The sequence below is a fragment of the Meriones unguiculatus genome (genome assembly GCF_030254825.1).
Source record: "Meriones unguiculatus strain TT.TT164.6M chromosome 13 unlocalized genomic scaffold, Bangor_MerUng_6.1 Chr13, whole genome shotgun sequence".
Lineage (NCBI taxonomy): Eukaryota > Metazoa > Chordata > Mammalia > Rodentia > Muridae > Meriones > Meriones unguiculatus.
The window spans coordinates 1,208,645-1,231,205 of NW_026843580.1; the positions used below are offsets into that span (position 1 = coordinate 1,208,645).

Genomic DNA, 22,561 nt, shown 5'->3' on the forward strand with positions numbered 1-22,561 from the left:
AGTTAATCACATTAACTACTAAACTAGCACAACTTTAGTTTGTTATATGTTAAAAATTGTGTAGGACAGGAACAAACATTTCTATCTATTCTTAGACCTCTTTTTTGCCTTTATTTGGATTCATTTTCTATCTCATAAATTTTAATATATTAACAGGAATATACTTCTGGATAACTGGCTCAGCAGTTAAGAGCTCATACTTTTCTTGCAGAGAAATATAAGTTCAGTTCCTGGCACACATATCTGGCAGCTCATATACATTTGTTACAGAAAAGTGTTCTATCAAAATCCATAGTTTATTTTCTGTTCATGCTAATTCACAAATGTGCAAAATTATTGAGATGCTTGAGTATGAGTTGTATAAATGGAAGGACGCTTGAGCATGATCATGCATGTATAATAAATATGTCAATATGTACATACATTTGTATGCATGTGTATGTACACATAAACCACACACCTACACACCTATATAACCATGAACACTCATTTATTAACTGCAGCATGAATGAACACACATTTAAATTTACTTCATCTAATTGAATCTGCAGGAAGTAGTTAAGTAGTGGTTTATTTCTGAAAATAATCAAATTGGACTGAAGAGATGATTTAGCATTTAACATTCTTGTCACATGAACATGAATACCTGAACTGATCATCCTGAAGGGATTGAAAGAAAAGTTGGGTATAGAATACATTCCTGTAATAGAAATTTTGTGGTCATGAAGACAGTGAGAAATTCACGGATATGCTTTCCACTGAATATAGCAAGACCATAAGCATAGGTTTCAGAGAGATAACTGGTTTAAAAATAAAAGGGAGAGCAACAGAGGAAGATAACCAGTGTTGAGTGTGGCCCTAACAAGTACATGTGCTCAGTCACACACAAGCTCACAATCACAATAGAGCTAAGAATATAGAATATAATAATAATTTTAAATTTTCAAAGAGACATCATACAATCAGGGAGGCAAGACACAAACCTAAACACAATAAAGACAATATACAGCAAGCCAATAACCAACATCAAGTTAAATGCACAAAAACTTCAAGCATTCCTGCTAAAATTAGGGACAAGACCAGGCTGCCAATTGCACCATATCTCTTCAATACAGTGCTTCAATTTCTACCTAGAGTGATAAAACAAGAGATCAAAGGGATATAAAACAAGAAGAGAAGAACTGAAAGTATCATTCTTTGAAGATGATAAGTGACCCCCAAGATTCTACCAGTGAACTCCTACTGCTACTAAACAATTTCAGTGAAGTGTCTGGATATAAAATTATTTCAAAAAAATTCAATAGACTTTCTGTACACAAGCAACAATAAGGCTGAGAAAGAAAGTAGGTGAACACACACACACACTTCACAAAGAGCCACAAATACTATAAAATATCTTGGGGTAACACCAACCAAGCAATTGAAAGACCTGTATGACAAGAACTTCAAGTCTTTGAAATAATAAACTGAAGATTTTGGAAGATGGAAAGAACTCCCATGATCATAGATTGTTAGGATTAACATACTAAAAATGGTCATCCTGCCAAAAGCCATCCTCAGATTAAATGCAATTCCCATTAAATTCCAACACAGTTCTTTACAGACCTGGAAAGTTCAACCATTAACTTCATATGGAAAAATAAAAGACCTAGGATAGCCAAAAACATTCTGTATAATAAAAACTTCTGGCAGTATCAACATTCCTGATTCAAGCTATATTACATAGTAATAGAAATAAAACCTGCATGGTATTGGCACAGAAACAGACAGGTTGATCAGCCAAACCAAATTGAAGGTCTAACTAGATGTCTGCATGTAGAAAATGCAAATAGACCTGTATGTATCATCCTGCACATACTTGGGGGTCTAATATCTCCACTGGAGCTTCTTAGAAAAGGCCCATGTGTGTTGTGTGTTAGTTTTTGATCCAAGTGGATCAAAGACATTGAAGTAAAACCAGAGACTCTAAATCTATTAGAAGATAATATGGAGGAAAAGCCTGGAACTCAATAGCATAGCAGACAATAGAATGACAATAAAACAAGCTCTGAGATCAACAATTAATAAGTGGGATCTCATGAAACTATAAAGCTTCTGTAAACCAAAGAAATCAAAGAACAAAACAGCAGCTTACAGATTGGGAAAAGATCTTTACCAACCCTACATCACAGAGAGGGCTGATATCCAAAATACACAAAGAACTTAAGAAATCAAACATCAGCATATCAAATAATCCAATTAAAACATGAGGTACAAAGGTAAACTGAGAATTCACAGCAGGAATCACAAATGGCTGAGGAGCACTTAAATTCTCAATGTCTTTACCCATCAGAGAATTGCAAATCAAAATGACTTTAAGATTCAATTTTACTCCTGTCAGAATGGCTAAGATCAAAAACTCATGTGATAACACATTCTGGCAAGGATGTGGAGAAAGGGGAACACTCCTGCGTTGCTGATAGGTGTGGAAATTTACACACCTCTCTGGAAATCAAGCGGGCAATTTCTCAGAAAACTGGGAATAGTTCTACCTCAAGACCCTGATATACCACTCCTGGGCATTTACCCAAAATATGCTCTACCATACAACAAGGACATTTGCTCAGCTATGTTTATACAGGGCATATTTTCAATAACCAGAAACTGGAAACAATTTAGATGTCCCTCAGCCAAAGAGTGGGTAAAGAGATTGTGCTACATTTACACGATGTTAAAAACAAGGAAATCATGAAATTTGCAGGCAAATGGTGGGAACTAGAAAAGATCATCCTGAGTGAGGTAATCCAGAAGCAGAAAGACACATGTGGTATATATTCACTTACAAGAGGATATTAGACCTATAGTACAGGATAAACCTACCACGATCTGTTGGAAGCCATTGCTCTGGTAGCTGCTTTGATATTTAAATCTCAACAGGAAGACTGCTTTTACCAGGCCTTCACTGAAGCCAGGGAAGAATTTGCAAGTCCATCTCCCTTTGTTTGTGACAGCAGGTGGGAGAGCTTTTCAAAATCACACCTATTGTTTCACCTCCTCATAAATTTAACCCATTTTTCTGAGCTGTTTTTACTCTGGCTTAAAAGCTCTCTGCAATAAAGTCAGGCTGCTGGCTGGTCGAGTCTAATATCTCCACTGGAGCCTCTTGGAAAAGGCCCATGTGTGTTGTGTGTTAGTTTTTTAATTTTAATCCTCACTCCCAACTCAAGAACCATTCAACTCTGCTGGCGGGCTCCGGCAACAATCCACAGACACGAAGAAGATAAGTAAGAAGGAAGGTCTAAGGGAGAGTGCTGGAATGTCACTCAGAAGGAGACATAGATTAGACAGCAGAAGTGGATAAAGAGGAGGGACTGGATAAGAGATGTAATTGGGAGAGAAACAAGAGTTGGGATCAGATGTAGGGACAATGTCAGTGGGAGGTTCTAGGGCTGGGAACAAGAAGGGAAACTAAGGTAATATATTTGTCAAGATGGAGGTCGGTGGGAGGATGTGGGTGTTCCTATAACTGAGACCCCTAACAGGGAGAGACGTGAAGCCTGAAGTGACCACCTCTTGGCCAGGCAGGACTAGTGGAGTGAGGGGAAATCAACCCATTAACAAAACCTTTGATCCAAAACTTACCCTGCTTACAGGAAGTGCAGGAATAAAGATTGAGGGAAAACTCCAAATAATAATTGACCCAACCTGAGACACACCACAACAGTAGAGAGTCTTACAGAACAGGTTTCTGGGAGGCTCCACCCTGTAGTTGGTTGATGATACTGGGACAAGCATGGGGTGGAGTTCTATCCATTTTGTGGAAGTGTTGGAAGGCCCTGGAAGGGACAGGAACTCCAAAATAAGACTAACAGAGACAACTAACTAAGAATCATGGGGGTTTACAGAGACTGATACATCAACTAAGGAGCATGTATGGTCTGGGCATTGGCCCTCTGCACATAGTTGGCCAATGAGTAGTTTGTTCTTCATATTTGTAGCCTGGCAAATGTAGTTGGAGGGGCGGAGGCTGTTTCAAACATGAACTCTATTGCCTCATTTTGGAGCACTTTCCCCTGGCAGGCTGGCTTGAACTGGCCTCAGTGGATGAGATATGGTCAGTTATGATGTGACTTGATGTGTTGGAGAGGGTTGATATGGTGGGAGGGGAGATCATTTTTTTTCTGGGGGAAAGAGAGTAGGAGAGAGGAAAAGGAGGAGAGGGGAAGCTGAGAGGTGAGGCAAGAGGAACCATTTTGGGGGATGTAAAGAAAGTGAACTGAAATTTAAAAACATTTATTTAAAAATATCTAAAAGACATCACACAATTAATTTTAGTAATCCTTTACAAATATTCTCTACAAATTAAATATTGAAAACTTCCAGACCTGATTGAAGTAGCTTGGCCATTTAATCAGAACTTCATTGATGAAAAAGCCTTGATCTTGTGGACTCTTGAAGACAAACTCTCCCACTTTAACTAGTAATGAAATGTGCTGAGTATGTTCCACAAAATTTTGTATATCATACGTTTCCATAATTTTCTTGTTCTCATCGAAGCTTATTTCATCTCCAGCAGCATTTGTCACTTTAATTTTACTCAGAAATGGATGCAGCTGAAGAGAGACATCATTTGATATGAGTGGCCCATACAAATTACTGTTTGATGACCTTTAAGAGAAATCCATTCTCTCTCTCTCTCTCTCTCTCTCTCTCTCTATATATATATATATATATATATATCTTCTCTCTTTCTCTCTCTAACATAGCTTTGTTTTTGAAGAGGCTTAGTTTGTTTAGGTGTCCCCCCCCACTTGTTTTAGTGAGATGAAAAGTTCTCCCCATGAAAGTAATACAAGAGCTACTGAACACAAAGAGAAATATCTAAGGTATGGAACATGTGGAGCATGTTCTTAGAGTAAACAAGGCCCTGTAACTTTCCCCAGCACCAGCAAAATATTTCTAATTAGAAAATATAATTATTTTAGAGAAAATCAGTGGATTCATATGTCTTAAGATATGTCTTTTCTGATGCCACACAATGAATATGAGTGTATTTCAATTTGGTAAATTGGTATACATGTATATGAGATTACAATGAGATAATATTATTAGGAGTTTATGCAAAACTCCAGATTCATTTAAAAATGTACAATAAATATGTACAAACTTTATGTCAGTTATAATTCAGGAAACTGAAAAGAGACCCACTACCTGCCTTCATTTCTCTTTGGTTTGTTTTCTGTCACAACATTTGACTTTCAGCTTTGATATGAACACTATCTGGTACAATGTTCACTACAAATGTGTCTGGTGCCTCTGGAGGCCAGAAGACGGTACTGCCCAGAGTAGAGTTACAGATAGTTGTAAGCTTTTATCTAGATAACAGGAATTGTGGATCTTTAAATAGCACGAAGTACTTCTAAACACTGAGCCACTTCAGGCCCCCTATATATGTGTTATTTTTGTTTTTGTTTATTGCCTACGAGTGTGTATACATGTACACAAAGTACATATCTGACTCCTGCAGAAAGCAAAAGAGTGTGTCAGATTCCATGGAGCTGAAATTAAGACAGTTGTGAGCCACCATATGTGTGCTGACAACCAAACTCAAGGGACCCTGTATGAGAAGCACATGCTTATACTTGCTGAATCATGCCCCTAGCGTGATTTAATTCCATATTTAACAAATTAAACAGGTTAATGTTTCAAATTATGATGTTCAATATTTTGTTACCTAATTCCTACTCATGTTATAGAACTGTTGCTTAGGTACTCTGTTATCTAGAGAAGGCTTATACAAACTTACCTAATATCACATCTCTGGTAGACCATGTTCAGAAACCGTGACAATGTCTATGTCAAATATTATTGCTTTCCATAATACTCAAGATTACATAGTACACGATACATTCAGAATTTATTTTTTGTTCATCTGTCTTTGATAGAATTTAAAGTTAAATTTACTTGTTCAACAGTCTTCTTAATGTTCCTATTTGAAGGTGATCATCAAGGCTCGTATGTGTGTGGATGATTCCTGTTTATATCTTTATGGTTTAAAACCTAAACACATCCATTTATCTCTAATGCATGGAGATATAGTCTCAGCTTATTAACTGGTTTATGCTCTAACCTTTAAGATGGAAGCACTGTTTGGTTTTAACTTCATTTTATGCAATTAAGAATAAAGAACTTGTACAAGCAATTACTTTTCAGTTACTCATGACTCTAGAACAGGGAATTTATTTTCCATGAAAGGTTCTTCTTATAGTCTTGTATTATTAATCTAAATTTCATTTTATGTGAAAAAGCAGCTTTGGATGTGGTCACTATGTCTATACCTCATGGAACTTGGCATATTCCATGAAAGCACATAAATTTTAATATTAAACTTGCTTTATCTTTACATGGATTACATTTATATTGTACAGAATTTCATCTCAAACTATGAAAGTATTTGTTAAAAGACATTCAAACTTACTGTCTTCAAGTCAGTGCTTTCAGTCCCAAAATCATATAAGATAATTACAGATGTATACACATACACTGTGACAGAAGCTTTTCCATTTTAACTTATACTTTTAATTATAAAATGAGAAAAACGTTTTAATGGCTTGACCACAGTAATTACTTAGTAATAATGTTAGATCCTGAGCTTCCCTTGCATATGAGTGAGACTTACCTGCAATGGTAGAAGCCAGTCTGTATTTCTGTCTTCGGTAGATCCCATTTCAGTTTTGTTCAATAGCAGTTTATGGAGTGCATGGGCCATGGAATACATTGCATTCCATATGGAATAGCTGGACTCAGAAATGGTCATCAGATCAATTTTTTTGTGATTAATCTTTAGGGAAATATTCGCTGGGCAGGGATTAAGAGATTTACATGGCAAAGAAGGAAGTGAACAAAGAAAATTGTCAATCCAGAATTTAGAGAAATAAAAATCTCCTCGGTATCTGGAGGGTGTAAGATCCTCAAGAAAGTTCTTGAAACCAGGGATAGTTCTCTTCTTTGAAAATGATACACTTCCTCTGAAAAAGTATATCAAATAATACTCATCTGCTGCAGAATCTAAATGTATTAAGTGTTGCTTTGCCATGATCCACACCTTACCTCTGGCTAAAAATATTCTATTATTAAGGCAGAATATCAACAAGTCATCTATATCACCATAGAATACCTGTACATTCACTTGTGTATGTTGGTTCAGGTCCACAAAACCAGCAATATTTTTCAACCCTAGCTTCCAATAAGCAGGGATTTTTTGTGTAAAAGCCACACAGATATCTTCTGTTGCCATTTCTGCTTTCAGGTGAGAGAGTAACTCTTTTCCATTCAGATCATCAACCACAAAAAGCCCCACCCAATTCCAGCCAAAGCACAGCAATAAAGAGATCACACCATGGGTTAGGCCTCTGTCTTTAGGAGACATTTGATAAAGGGATGGGAATGTAACTTTGTCACTTAGATCGGCATTAAAAGGTCCATATGTGACCTGAAGAAACACAGGAACAAAAGTGATTCTGATGTTCTATGTATTTGGGGCCATCACCTTAAGAGAGGAAATAGGTTCCTTCTTCACATATGAATTGTTTAACTGAGTGATAACAATCAGAGCCACACTGTGGGTTTTGTGATCTTGATTATTCCCTACCCTTACACTCACCCAATGTTTTCTTTGTTTATACTAATGCCTTTTGATGGATGCTTTGCTTCAGTATAGGCTGGCAATAGTCAGTATTTGGAATATACCTATGTAGATATTCTTTGCTCTCTGAGGTGTATTATCCTGAATGATATCATAAAAATTCCTTGAAATTTTTTCATTTGAGGATTGTTGCAAATTTAGTAACATGTCCTGTACTTTTTATTTTCTTATGTCAGATATTGACCATTCTATGTATTATGAGATATTCATATGCAAGATTTGGCACTTAGGTGTTGTAAAATTTGACTTGTGAGCAAATACAGCCTCAGTATTGACAGAACATCTTGCCAGCATTTAGAGATAGAATCACGAGTATTATTAAGTTATCTGCTTTGAAATTATCAGAATATACTGCTCATGTCCTGCTCATGCTTTTCACCACACTCTTTCCCCTACTAATCATTGCCATACTAAGGTAATTCATTCAATGATTTTGAAATCTGTCTAAAGTAAACAATTGTTTGTTTTCTTTTGGTCAGGTTTCCTAAGTGACTGTGAACAAAAATACTTTCCTAACTTACTTGTGGGACTTTGTAGAGCTCCAAAAGTGTTCCAATAGCAGCAGAAAATTCTGGCCAGGTTCCTGAAATGATTCCTAGAGCTTTGTGTTTTGTTTTGCATTTGTAATTAGGGATATGATCACTCCTCCCAGACAAGAACATCAGAGGGCCCTCCAGGGTTCTTTTGTTAGAATTAAAGGAATTGTAGACATGGAAACCCATGGTTATATTAGGAAGCAATTGTTTGTCCTTATTGATCTCCTCCATGGCAAAGTATACAGTCAGCAAAATTTGATAGTGTTTCCATTTCATTCTAAACACATAGGGATAGAGCGATGAGTATAGTCAGTCAATTTTTTTTCCAGAAATTCTTTATCAAATTCAGAAACTTAGAGGTCTTAGGCCATGACTTTTCCTGTGACATTTGAAGCTTCTGTGAATGAGCCCAGACAACTTAGGAACATCATAGAATGGCTCCTAAAACCTAAGAAATTAAACTGCATCTAGTAATAGTTTTTTTTTTTCTGTGCATTGTCACTTGTCTATGTCATATGACTGCTGAATATATAGGTGCTGATGATCTTTCTGTTTGTGGAAGCATTGGGGTATGGAAGAGTTACTAAGGTGTTCACTAGGAATATGATTAACCACTTCATGTCCTTTTATTTTGAAATGATTTAATTTTATACTCACTTAAAAATTTTAACATGTTTGTATGCACTCTTACTGTTAAAGTATCTCTTTGGTGGATAGGCAGATGCCCAGGCATTTAAGCACACAGACCCCTTTGAGTAAAAGCTAGTATCATTTCTCAGTGCCCACTGGGAAGCCTTGGATCCATGTGTAGCTCTAGGTCATAAGATCCTTTCTGGCATCTTTGGGCACCAGCATACCTGGGCATTCACACATATACAAGAAGGTAAGCACTCAAGACATGAAATAAAAATAAATAAACCTGTGTAAAATAGTGTTCTAGGGCCCTGAGAAATGACTGATATGTTACGACTACTTGCTGCTCTTGTGGAGGACCCTGATTCAAGTCCCAGTAGCCAGTTTTAGGTTCCAAAAATATGTACCACCACTTCTAGGGTATCCACATCCTTCACTGGCCTTTGAAGTAACCATGCACACACAGACATGTAGGCAAAACACATGTAAATCTAATGTAAAAATTAATTTTCCTTACAAAATGTAAATAGTAATAACTAAAGAAAAGGTATTTCATGAAGCTTGCAAATTAAATAAAGAATTAGAGTTTCCTAGGTAAGGCAGTGAAAGAAAAAAGTAAGTTATACTAGCATATAAAAGAGAGGAAAACACCAAGCATTTTAAGACAGTACAAAAGTGCTCTCAAGGGGAGGTGGTGTAACTTTGTTGCAGGTTAGTTGGCTGAACGTCCTTGGGAGGAGGTGTAACTTTGTTGCACATAGGTGGGCTGAACTTTCTCACTCATGGCCTTCAGTGTTTAGGGAAGGGACTTCAGAAGCTTCTTTCAAAACCTGTGGTAGATAAGAGTCTGGGTAACCCTTACAGAGGGAGCTTAACAAAAATCATGAGTCTATAGGCCACTAGGTTCTACTGAAGGAACAATTCTGCTTTCAGCCCTACCATCACTGGGAAGAAACACCATTTGGTTGTACTGCATTAATCTGAGATATATGGCCAGATGCTATGTTAAGAGAGAATCTATTGGTCAACACCAGGCAATGAGGAACAACTGAGAGAAAGAAAATTAGTCTTTCCCAAGGATTATCCCAAAGTAATATTGAACTGTATGATTGTATACATGTATCAATGAGAACTCCTGGAAACAGCTGTGTCTGCAAAGACTGGCTATAAAAACTTTAATGATATGGAGAGATTGGAATGTAGTAGCTCTGGGGCCTCATTACCATAGTCCAGACTATCTGACACATCCTGAGTCGCCATTTCTTGGACACCTCTAATGTTGTGATGATCTCTTACAGACAGTGAACAAAATCATTTTGGAATTCAGTAACCCAGAACACCACTGGCTTCTGCCTCTCTAAAAGACAAGAATTACATCATACAGCATCTTAGGCCTGTATGATAAATTTCTCCATCTTGCTGTCTACCTCCTCTCTGATGTTTCCAGTGATATATTGGACTTATAGCTATCTTTATTCACTTACTATGAAAAATGCATGAATCTTCTTCCATATTGAAACATGGGATTTGGGATGACTTTAATTGTGTTCCCAGACTCTCAAATTTATTCAACAATAAATTTGTTCTCCATTTTTTCCATTTGAGCTGAGTGCTGATGTTTTTCCAATCACATAAAAGTAATTCTAAAGAGTAAACAATTGATTCAGTTGGTTATATCCATATACTCACTCATGTATATATGTGTGACAGGAACTCCACATGAAGATTATCAGGGCCAATGCAACATGGCCCAGAGGGTTCTACAGTGTCTGAAGCACCACCAAGGACAATGCATGGTTTGAACTTAGGTCCTCTACATATAAGTAGTTGAAGGGATGATTAGGCTTCATGTGGGTCCAGTAGTTAGGGAAGAGGAAGATAACTCCGACATGCAATATGTTTTCTGATTGTTGATCACTTTCCCCTGATTGTGCTACCCTAACAGACCACAGGGGATGGAGACAACTCACTTATCCTAAGACTACAGGAGCTGCAGTGTGTATTTATGGGAAAAGATAGGGGAGGGGGATGTGGGAGAGAGGGTGGAATTGGGAGTAAAGAAGGGTGCAACATATTACTAAGATGTGAATTGATTTAATTAGTAAAAATATTCAAGTGAAAAGGTATGGTAATAAATGAGATGCTCCTCCTCAAATCCCAGAGAGCTCTGTCAAATATGGAATTAATTTAATGAAAAAGGCTTTCTCTGACAGACATCTGGAGTCATTAGCTATGCCTATCCACAAATAAAATGGACAGAAATGGCCTTTTCTTTGATCATATTTTAACTGCGGTAATGCTGAAAACTGAACAATGAATTGCCACATGTTTCTCCCACCAGTTTGTCCCTGCCCAACCTATGGAAATTGTAGATTTAAATGCCATACTCTGCCTGGCTAGGGTAGGTGAATTTTCCCAAGTGCCTCCTTCATAAAAAAATCTTTCAGGCCTCATGAGTCTGGTGTTTGGAGGCCGATGATGCCCTGTGTGGCAGTTGAAGCCTTAATGTTGTTTGGTGTGGCATCAAAAGACTGCCAAACTCTGATGGCTATGAAGTCTTTGAGATTGCCATGGAGGATCTCCGACTGGGTGCCAGGGATCTGTTAAGTCTCTGTCATTTTGACAGATATAAAAGAAATTTGGATTATACTGCCTGCTCAAATTTCTCTCAGATCTCTTGACATGTTGACAGTATGGCTAGTCTTGTCATAGTTACAAAATCAAACTTTTTAATGTCCTTTCATTCCTGCTGAAGATATACCTCAATGCTTCTAATTGTGCTGAAATCTTATCTGCCATTACACATTCAGAGAGAGGAAAGGCTGTTCATTTTGTAGCCCAGAACCATCCTTTTTGGTACCCCAGCTTTAGCTCTAAAGCATGAGTCTAACCCAGCTGTTTACATACACTTGCTTTTCCTAAAGTGAGGATTTCATAATAGATTACAGATTGTGGACATGTTAATATATTTAAAATTTTATTTCTTTGTGTAAACTACTTCAAGGAATTAAGACTAGATACACCTATCACAGGACAAACAGAATCTAGATTAAGACTTCTGTCAATTAACAATTCAGTCTTTTCTGTCTCTTGTCTATCTCTGAGGATTGGCTCTTTCCTTCCTCCTGTGTTGGAATTCCTTCTCTCTCCAGCGGCAGTGAGCTACTGAACTATGGTTTCTCCATCTTGTGAAAGCATTCCTAAGAGTCCCTTACTTCCAAAATGAATTAGGAATTCTAGTGTGTCTGTTTTTCTATTTAAGTACTCCATAACAATACAAGTACCAGGACCACAGGCTTGTATGTTTGTTTCCTGCTCAGAGAGGAAATATGTATTGAGGTTTCAATAAGGTACTTTTCATCAAAGGACCACACTAATCCCAAAATTGATGTTCAGATGAACATGTGTACCATTTATAGTATCAACTAAACAATAGAAATATGAAAAAGCCTAATGACTCCTCTACAGTATCATAAATAACCAACAACCTAACTCACAGTTTATCAGAGAGATAAAGCGGCAGATGAATACTTCAGAAAGTAAAGAGATGAACAACAGAAAAGAAGACAGAATCAAGCAATGAATTCAACTGGGCATTGAGACAAGAATCAACAGTTTCCAGGAGAACTTTGATGAGGGATAGAATAAACAGCAATACACAGACAATGCTCAGTACCATGTAAAATAAATCCTAAGATAAAACTGATATTCTGAAGGAGGAGAAAGACAGAAAGGTTGGAAATGAAAATCATAGAGCTTCCAATCAAATCACAGAACACTGGGTTTCCAGCAGATCTAAGTAGAAGACAGAATATGGGCATGAAACACATGAATTTCAGAACACTATATTACAATGTCAATGATAAATAAATAAGTAATGATTATGACCACAGCGTCTAAACTCTGAGATACTTTAAAGATACTCAAGCCAGAATATGAGAAACACGAGATCCTAAGAGTTGTACTGAAGACATAGGGATATTCAAGTTCAATTTAGCAGAACTCTCCAAGTCTCTGGAAAGAAACAGATATTCAAACATAAGATCTTTAGATGGCTAAATAGACCTGAGAAGAATTGAAACTTATCAGGACATATTAGAGTCAGTGTGTTATTAATATATAAGCCTGACCATGGAATCACACCATGGATCAGACACAAAAGTTAGGTTTTTCCTATCCCTGATTTATTTCTGGCTGGAAACAACACAGAGAAGTGTCAATGTTTGCAATGCACAATGAAGCAGAAAAAAAAAAATGTGAAACTGTTTTTCACATTGTCCTCTATCTAGTTCATTATTCTCAATGGAATTACATGTGTTTAGCAGGTCATGTACTGTCTTTTAACCAGAACAACCATAGCACATTCAAGCAAGTACTCACAGATCGGCATTCCATAGTTGACTTGGTTTTCTGTCAAAAACATTCCGGACTTTATAATGTAAGTCAAGTGGGATGGAAATGGGAATAAATGTAGCAAGGTTAACGTCTGCCTCCATGTAGTTGTTGGGCCCCCAGTAATAACCACAACTGAGCAGAGGCATCCTCATTGATGTAAACAAAGGTTTCAGGAGGAGGCTGAGACAAAGCAAAGGAAGGGACATGTCAGACTCTTCACTATGCAGAGACAGTCCCCTGCATTGAGGCTGATCCAAGGAGATTCTTGGCTTAGGTCCTGTAACAGGCTCAGACCTCAGCAGTGTTAGAGAAGACTTTGTATGCTACAGCTGCTTCCTACTGTTGCTTCAGGCTCTTAGTCTGTGCATACCCAAAGTTTTACATGACAGGTCAGTACAAACACTGTAGCAAAGTCCAGACAACTGAGGGTCATAGTACTGAGATATTTCTGTCACTGTAGCCAGACTTGCTCTGAATTTGTTGTTTTTTTGTTGTTCTATTTCCCTGTCATCCATGTACTCTTGGAATCCCATAGCCCTGGGGCTCTACACCTGGTTCCTCCAGGTGAAAAACATGTTTGGTTCTTTCTTTCTTCTACAACCTGTATGATTTCATCATGGTCCACAGTGACTTTGGAGAACACCAGGGTCTGAGACAAAATTGTAGGTCATAAAAAAAAACAAAAACAAAAACAGCTTGTTTGTTTTGGATTGCTGTTGTGAAGGGTACTTTGAACATTTGATTTCCTTTAGTAAGGGGAGCAGGGGCAGTCACTCTTTGATCACTTTGCTACCTCTTTGATCACTTCTTTCAGTCAAAGTGGCTAAACTAAGCAACAGGGAAAGTAGATCCCGACAATTTTGATGAGACTTGATAGGCTACAGTAAGATAGTAGAGGAGGAGGACATCCCTTATCAGTGGACTAGAATAGGGACATTGGTGTGGGGGCTGGAGAGGGAGAGAATTCATTCATATTTTGACATGGGGTTTTGACCAAGAAAGTAAATACTAGTGACTCAGCCTTATGCAGGACACCTGGGTTCAGGGTTCTCAACTCAGCGTTTGTATTCAGATTTCCTCCTGGAAGTCTGGCACCAAATTCAGAATTATACAGGACCAAAAGAGGGGGCAAGCTGCTCATAAGCAATTTAAATCAAGACAGACAACAAATTTATAAGTTGTATGCTTAGCTTAGATTATCAGCCACTTTCCTCTTTACATTCTTTCCTGATTAAAAGACAAACATTAATCACTTTAAGAATCAGGATAGGAGTAAGTTTTGAAGCCTGTGATTATGAACTCAGTTTTGAACCTGGCAACAGAAATCTTGATGTGGCTGGGCTCAGTCAACTATCTCATAACAACAACCAAAACGAAAAGTACTTCATCTCTATACTTTTCTAGTTTACTGTAATACTGTTTATCATAATTACTACTGATATAATTTCATGGTATTTTTACTATATACATTATTATAATGAGATATATACAATATAATGCAAATCAAAATCTGATATCTAACTTATGTAAACTCCATTCATGAAAACGCAGCCATGAAATTTCAAGAGCTAAAACTGCAAGAGGTTTTGAACGTAGGAAAGTGAAAAAATGATGTACTGTTAACTCTTATATATAAACAAACAAAATAATTAATTGATGCCTCCTATGTATAATCTTGCAATATTTGGTTATTGGAATTTAAAAATACATATACAGATTACACACATAAATCTATTTCTCTCTCTCTCTTTCTCTCTCTCTCTATATATATATATCAATTCAGATATAGATAAATGTACCTATATAGTGAAATTTCTATGTAGGCACTAGCTTAATTTCTCTATATTCAGTGAGTTGTGTAAATGCTGTATTCAGCGATAGAGACTTGTAGTGAATTTATGGAGAACAAATTATAATCTTGATAAAAGTGTGCATTGTTTAGACATTCTAATAAGACTCTTTTGTCCACCACCTCAAGTAGATATAACACATACTTCATTTGATGACAAATGACATGCTGTTGGGATTCTCTCGTATTATTTCATTTGGATCACCTTCAGATATGTATACATTTTAGGCAGCTTTTGCTGTATTAGGTTACTACAGTAATATTCAATTGACATTTCATCTTCACTGTCTCTCTTCATATTACTTTCCATAATGTCCTTTTCCCCACTTCCAACCGATTCTTCTTTATGAGCCCATCTTCCATCTATCAATAACTATTTTATTAACCTCTCCTAGGGAGATCTAGTTATTTGTTCTCAAACACTAGTCCCTTATTCTGTGTGTATCCTACATGGTTTTATGTGCTGTACATTGCTTATCATTCACTTTAAAAGTAATATTAACATGTGAGAAGATACGTGCCATATTTGTATTTTTGAACTTGTGTTACTATATACTCAGAATGATTTTTTTCTAGTTTGCTTGCAGATATGCATATTCTTTCGAATTTCATGATTTACTTTGTAAAATGACTGAGTACTGTTTTGTTGTATAAATGTCCACATTTTCTTTATCTATTCTTCTGTTATGGACATCTGGGTTTTATCCAATTTCTGGAAGTGTTGATTAAAGCAATCATAAACATGTTTGCATAAATGTCTCCATGGAAAGATGAAACATTCTTTGGATATATGCCCAAGAGTGTTATAGCTGGTTCTTGAGGCAGAACATTCTCCATATTGCTGAGGAAAAGCCACAAATATGTCCTTAGTGGCTATACATTTTTGTACTCCTACTAGCAATGTCTGAATATTCTTAGCCAATGTGACTCTCTTTACACCATACCTGAAACTACTTTTGGTTTCCATTTCCCTGGTGACTATCGATCTTGCACATATCTTTAAATGTTTCTCAGCCATTTGAATTATTTCTTTAAGAATTCTCTTCTCATATCTTTTTCTATTTCTTTCTTCAGAGACTGAAGTTTTTTTTTCATACAAGTCTTTCACTTGTTTGGTTAGAGTTACATCAAGGTACTTTATGTCCTTTGTGGCTATTGTGAAGGGTGTTGTTTTCCCAATTTCTTTCTCAGCCCTTTTGTCTTCTGTATACAGGAGTGCTACTAATTTTTTGAGTTGATTATGTATACACGCACTTGGCTGAATAGATTTATCAGCTGTAGGTGTTCCCTGGGAAAATTTTTGGGGTCACTCAGGTCTACTACCATATATCATCTGCAAATTGTGACATGACATGAAGTCACGGGCTGGCTCTTTGATCACCTCCATGTGAGGGGGTAGCAGCCTTACCAGTCCACAGAGGAAAACAATGAAGCCAGTCCTGATGAGCCTTGATAGACTTGTGTCAGATGGAAGAGGATGAAGTCCTACGATATCATTGGACTGGGGGAGGGGCATAGGAGAAGAAAAGGGAGGGTGGGATTGGGAGGGGATGGGGAGGGTGCTACACCTGGGATACAAAGTGAATAAACTGTAATTAATAATAGTAATAAAGAATTCTTTATTTAGAATTATATTGTGTATTTTTCGTATTGTATATTTTCTTGATATCTAATTTTTCTTTTGACTTATTTATTCATTTGAATATTAGAATATATTTGGGTGTGTAGTTGGTGAACGTATTTTAGCTTTTTGTACACTTCTTCATTTTCAGAATGATGGCGGTCCTTTGTTATGAAGAAGATTTTCAGTTATCTGCTGTAATATTGAAGATGGTTTATCTTTATGCCTGGGCAAGGGCTAGGAAGATCTCCCCTACTCATTGACAACTAAGATTAATACAGCAAAACTCTCCATCATAAAAAAATGCAATCCTCATTGCAATCATTCAGTGCAATCTTCATCAAAATTCCAGACAATTCTGTTGTCAATTGTTGAAAGGACAGTTGTTGCAAGGACAATTTTCAGCTGTAAATAGAAGCACAAACAAACCATGAAACCTAAAACAATCCTAAATAAGAACTGCAAGAGGGATCACCCATCCAAAGATAAAATTGAACTAAAAACTATAGTAGTAACAGCATGGTACTGGCAGAGTAACAAACACTTTGCTTGATGATGAGATGAAAAACCCATGCAGAAATCCAAATACCTATGGACAGTTAATATTTTTAAAATAAGAAATCTTGAAATAAACACTGGAAAAAAAAGACAGCATCTTCATCACATTGTTGTGGTCAAACTAGAAGTGTGCACATAAAATAATTCAAAGGATCCTTATGTATCACTCTGAACAAAACTCACCAAAATAGATTAAAGAGCTCAGTAAAATCAAGAATCAGAGAATATGATGGATGAGAAATTAAGGAATAGCATTTTTCTCTAGTCATGAGAATGTCTTTTTCATGTTTTGGACTGTGTTGATGAGGCTTATCACTTGAGTTTTTGTTAGACTTCTTCAGCCATTTTTTATTTCTAGATATATCTAAGTTTTTCATTTTATCGATTTCTTTTGTAATAAAATGTCTTCAACTATCTTCAGTGTTTTATTTTACTTTTTGTTTTCACAGACATCATTGAGGTTTTATATATATCCTGTGCTATATCCTTGATTTATCTTTGTTTTGAAATCATTGTCTTGTTCTGTGGCTATATTGAATTCCTCAGGGTCTCCTCTAGTAGGGTTGTGGTGATTTGCTGTCTTGGGTGTTAATGATTTTGATTTCACTCTGGTGTCTAGTTATCTGGGTTTGGGATAATTGTGATTCTAGTTGTTGCTATCTTCACTTGTCTATTTTAGGTTTATGATGTTTAATTTCTTCACTTCTGTTTCTCTCTCTGGATCTTAGGAAAGGATGTTGGCTGTTTATTGTCTTGTAGAGAATTCTTCTGAGTGTGTGCCTTGATAGATAGGTCATTAGGGATACTATCAAGAGAGTGTTCAGAGGTGTGGGTGATTACACTAAAAAATAATGATGCATAAAGATAGCCCTTACCTCAGAGTATAGGTCTGGAAAAGGTTTTGAAAGCAAATTGACCCAAAAAAACACAAGATGAAGTAGCCATTTTCATGTCTCAAAATAAGTTTTCAATCAAAATTAATCAAAAGAGATGGGGAAGAACACTTTATACTCACTAAAGGAAAAATCTACCACTACAACCATTCAATAATGAACATTTATGATGCAAATGTAAGGGTAGTGTCATTCATAAAAGAAATATTACTAAAGCTTAAATCACACATTGGATCTCACACATTAATAATCAGAGACTTCAGCACAGACTTTCTCCAAAGGACAGATCAAGACAGAAAGTAAGTGGGGAAATAAATAAACTTACAGACATCTTGAATCAAATGGGCCTAACAGATATATACAGAACATTTCTCAGTGGCTCAGGAAACCTCCAAATTTGACCATAAAATCAGTCACAAAGCAAGCCTCAGAAGATATAAGAAGATTGAAATAACTCCATGAATCTTATTAGACATCCATGGATTAAAGCTAGACTTCAACAAGAGAAACACCACATGATCATGGAAGAAACAAAGGAAGAAATAAAAGACATTTTAGTTTTCAATAAAAATGAAGGCAAAACATACCCAAGCTTATGAGACACAATGAAAGTAGTCCTAAGAGAAAAGCTCACAGCCTTTTGATAAATGAAGTGCCTTCATAAAGAAATTGGAGAGATCCCAAATTAGTAATTTAGCAGCATACTTGAAAGCTCTCTAAGAGAAGGAAGCAAACACACCAACATGTAGCAGTTGACAGGAAATATTCAGTCTTGAGGCTGGAATCAATACATTGGAAGCAAAGAGACTGATACAAAGAATCAATAAAACCAAAAGCTGATTCTTTGAAAATATCAACAAGATAAACAAACCCTTAGCCAAACTAACTAAAAGACAGAGGGAGAGTATCCAGGTAAACATCAGAAACAAAAAGGGGAACATAACTACAGACAATGAGGAAATAAAAACAATCATTAGGACTTAACTCAAAAGCCTGTATTTTACAAAATTAAAAAATCTAAAGTAAACAAAGGATTTTTCTGGATAGATTTCACCTACCGAAGATAAATCAAGATCAGGAAAAAGTTTAAACAGTCCAATAACCACTAAGAAAATAGAAGGAATCATCAAAAACCTCCCATCAAAAAAAAAAAAAAAAGCCCAGACCCAGATGGTTTTAGTGCAGAATTCTGTCAGACATTCAAAAAAGAACTAATACAGATACTCTTCATATTGTTCTACAAAATAGAAACAGAAGGAACATTGCCAGATTCATTCTATGAGGCCACAGTCATGCTGAAACCTAAACTACATAAAAACCCAACAAAGAAAGATAATTCCAGACCAATTTCATGCATGAACTTCCATGTAAAAAAACTCAATAAAATACAAACTGAATCCAAGGACACATCATATACATTATCCCAGGGATGCAGGGATGGTTCAACATACAAAATGTCTTCAATGTAATCCACCACATTAAAAAATTTAAAGAAAAAATCACTGTCATCTCATTAGATGGAGAAAATGTGCTTGATAAAATCCAACATCCCATCATGATGAAAGTCTTAGAGAGATTAAGGATACAATATCTACATTTAAACATAATAAAGACTATATACTGCAAGCTAATTGCAAGCATCAGAATAAATGTGGAAAAATTCAAAGCAATTTCATTAAAATCAGGGACAGAAGAAGAATGTCCACTCTTTCTGTACCTCTTCAATATAGTACTTTAAGTTCTAGCTAGAGCAATAAGACAATGAAGGGAGATCAAGGGCATACAAATCAGCAAGGAAGAAGTCAAAATATTGCTATTTTCGGACCAGGTGTCAGTGTATGTAAGCGACCCCAAACATTCCACAAGAGAACTCCTATAGCTGATAAACAGCTTCAGCAAAGTAGCTGGATACAAGATTAATGTTTTAAAAAAATCCATAGCCCTCCTGTACATAAGGGACATATGTGTTGAGAAAGAAATTAAGAAAACTTCACCATTCATAATATCCACAAATGTTATAATGTATCTTGGTGTGACTCTAACCAAATAAGTGAAAGACCTGCATGAAAAGAACTTCAATGGTCTGAAGAAAGAAAATGAAGATGTCAGAAAATGGAAGGATCTCCCAATTTCCTGGATCCATAGGATTAACATAGTGAAAATGGCCATCTAACCAAAGGCAATCTACAGATTCAATGTAATCACATCAAAATACTAATGCAGTTCTTTTCAGATCTTGAAAGAACAATTCTAAACTTTATATGGAAGAATAAAAAAACCCAGAACAGCTTAAACAGTCCTAGACAACAAAAGAACTTCTGGAGTTATCTACATCCCTGACTTCAAGCTACAACACACAGCAATAGTAATAATACTGCATGGTGCTGGCATAGAGATAGACTGGTTGGTTGATCAATGGAATTGAATCAAAGACGCAGAAATAAACCCACATACCTTTGGTCAATTGATTTTTGACAAGGAAGCCAGAACCGTACAATGGAAAAAACACAGCCTCTTCAACAAACCATGATGGTCTAACTATCTCTTCATGTAGAAAACTGCAAATAGATATATATTTTTCTCCCTGAAAAAAAATCTCAAATCCAAGTGGATCAGAGACCTCAATATAACTGCAGAAATACTAAATCTGTTAGAAGAGAAACCTGGAAAGAGCCTTGAACTCATTGGCACAGGAGACAACTTTCTGAAAAGAACACCAACAGATCTGTAAGGAGTAAACACTATCAATGGAACTAAATGTCAATCTACACATAAGGAAAAGAACACATCAATCCTATTTTCAACAAATATCGAAACTATACAATGGACTCAAGAAATCAAACTACAATAAAAAATGACCCAATTAAATAATTTTACAGAACTAAACAAAGAATTTTCAACAGTGAAATCTTGAATGGCTTAGAAGCACTTAAAGAAATGCTCACCTTCCATCATCATCAGAGAAATGCAAATCAAAATTACTCTGAGATTCTATCTCATACCCAGTCTGAAAGGCTAAGATCAAAAATCTCAAGTTGTAGCGGATCCTGGTGAGGATGAGGACAAAGGGGAACAAGCCTTCCTTGCTGGTGTGAGTGGAAACTTTTACAAGCACTTTGGAAATCAATCTAGCAATTTCTCAGAAATTTGGAAAGAGCTAGCTATACCACTAATGGATATATCCCCCAAAGAAGCTCTATAAGACGGACACCTAATCAACTACATTCATAGCAGTTTTATTTGTAATAGTCAGAATCTGGAAACCACTTAAATGTCCCACAACTGAAGAATGGATAAAGAAACCGTGGCACATTTACACAAAAGCACATACTCAGCCATTAAAAACAAAGCAATCAACTTCCACTGCTTTCCCCAGCCATCTGTGAGATTATCTGAATTCTCTGTTTCTTATCAGGGAAAGAAATCTTACTCTGAGCCTGCATAGACACACCTTACCCACTCCACCCCATCCCCTCCTCCATATTGGCTACATATGACGACAATTTCACGATCAGATCGGGACCCCTGAGAAAAAGAAGTTTCTCTAGGATTACAGGAATCAGAATAGAATAGGATAGAATAGTGTCATAGTGATTATGACATTTAAGGAGACCACAGGCCGCAAATGCACACCCTCATGGTTTTATAAATGGTAAATGCACCTGGGTCAGGCCTGCACAGGTAGATGATGAGAGACATTTAAGGGTGAGGGGAGGAAGACCCTCTCCTCCTCTTCAGGGATGCTCTCCAAGCTCAGACACACATAGGAACCTTCGCAGAGGAATTCATCCAAACCCTTGGACGAGAGGAGTTCTGGAGGAGTTTTGAATTCCCTGCAGTCACCAGAGCGGTTAGTGCCACCTGAATTCACTATGCCAATTTCTTGAGAAAAAAATTTGAAGCCACTACCTGACCTCCACATGGGCTGAGATGCTGTGGCTCCTTCATGGGTCTTTCTCGAGTTCTGTTTAAGTCCCTCAGTTTCCTATTCTTGTATTTGAAGAATGACTGACACAAAGGAACACAGAGAACATTACAATATGACAATGAAAATCATATTTCTTTCCCATAAGCCAAGTTAAGGAAACTGCCACTGTAGTGAAAGACTGTTGACATAGAGCCTCTTTTTCCTTTCTTCAGTAAGATCTGACTGAAGCCTGGCCTGTGAGTTCAAGGCCAGCCTGGTCTACAGAGTCCTGGACAGCCTAGAAAAACAAAAACAAGCAAACAAACAAAATCCAACCATCCAAAACAAATCAAAACAGACAAACACAAACAGCTGCTATGGGAAGTTGAAATTGTATGTATTTTACTATATAAAATTTAGGAAATAAACCCAGCTTCTATCTTGTCATGGCCTTAACTCAACCTTCACATCCACACTCACTTTTC

General features: G+C 36.7%; 1 pseudogene; it reads right to left on the minus strand.

Annotated features, from left to right (window-relative positions):
- LOC132650495 (zinc finger protein 431-like) overlaps positions 1–22,561 on the minus strand; it is a 171,793-nt pseudogene that overhangs the window by 53,143 nt on the left and 96,089 nt on the right.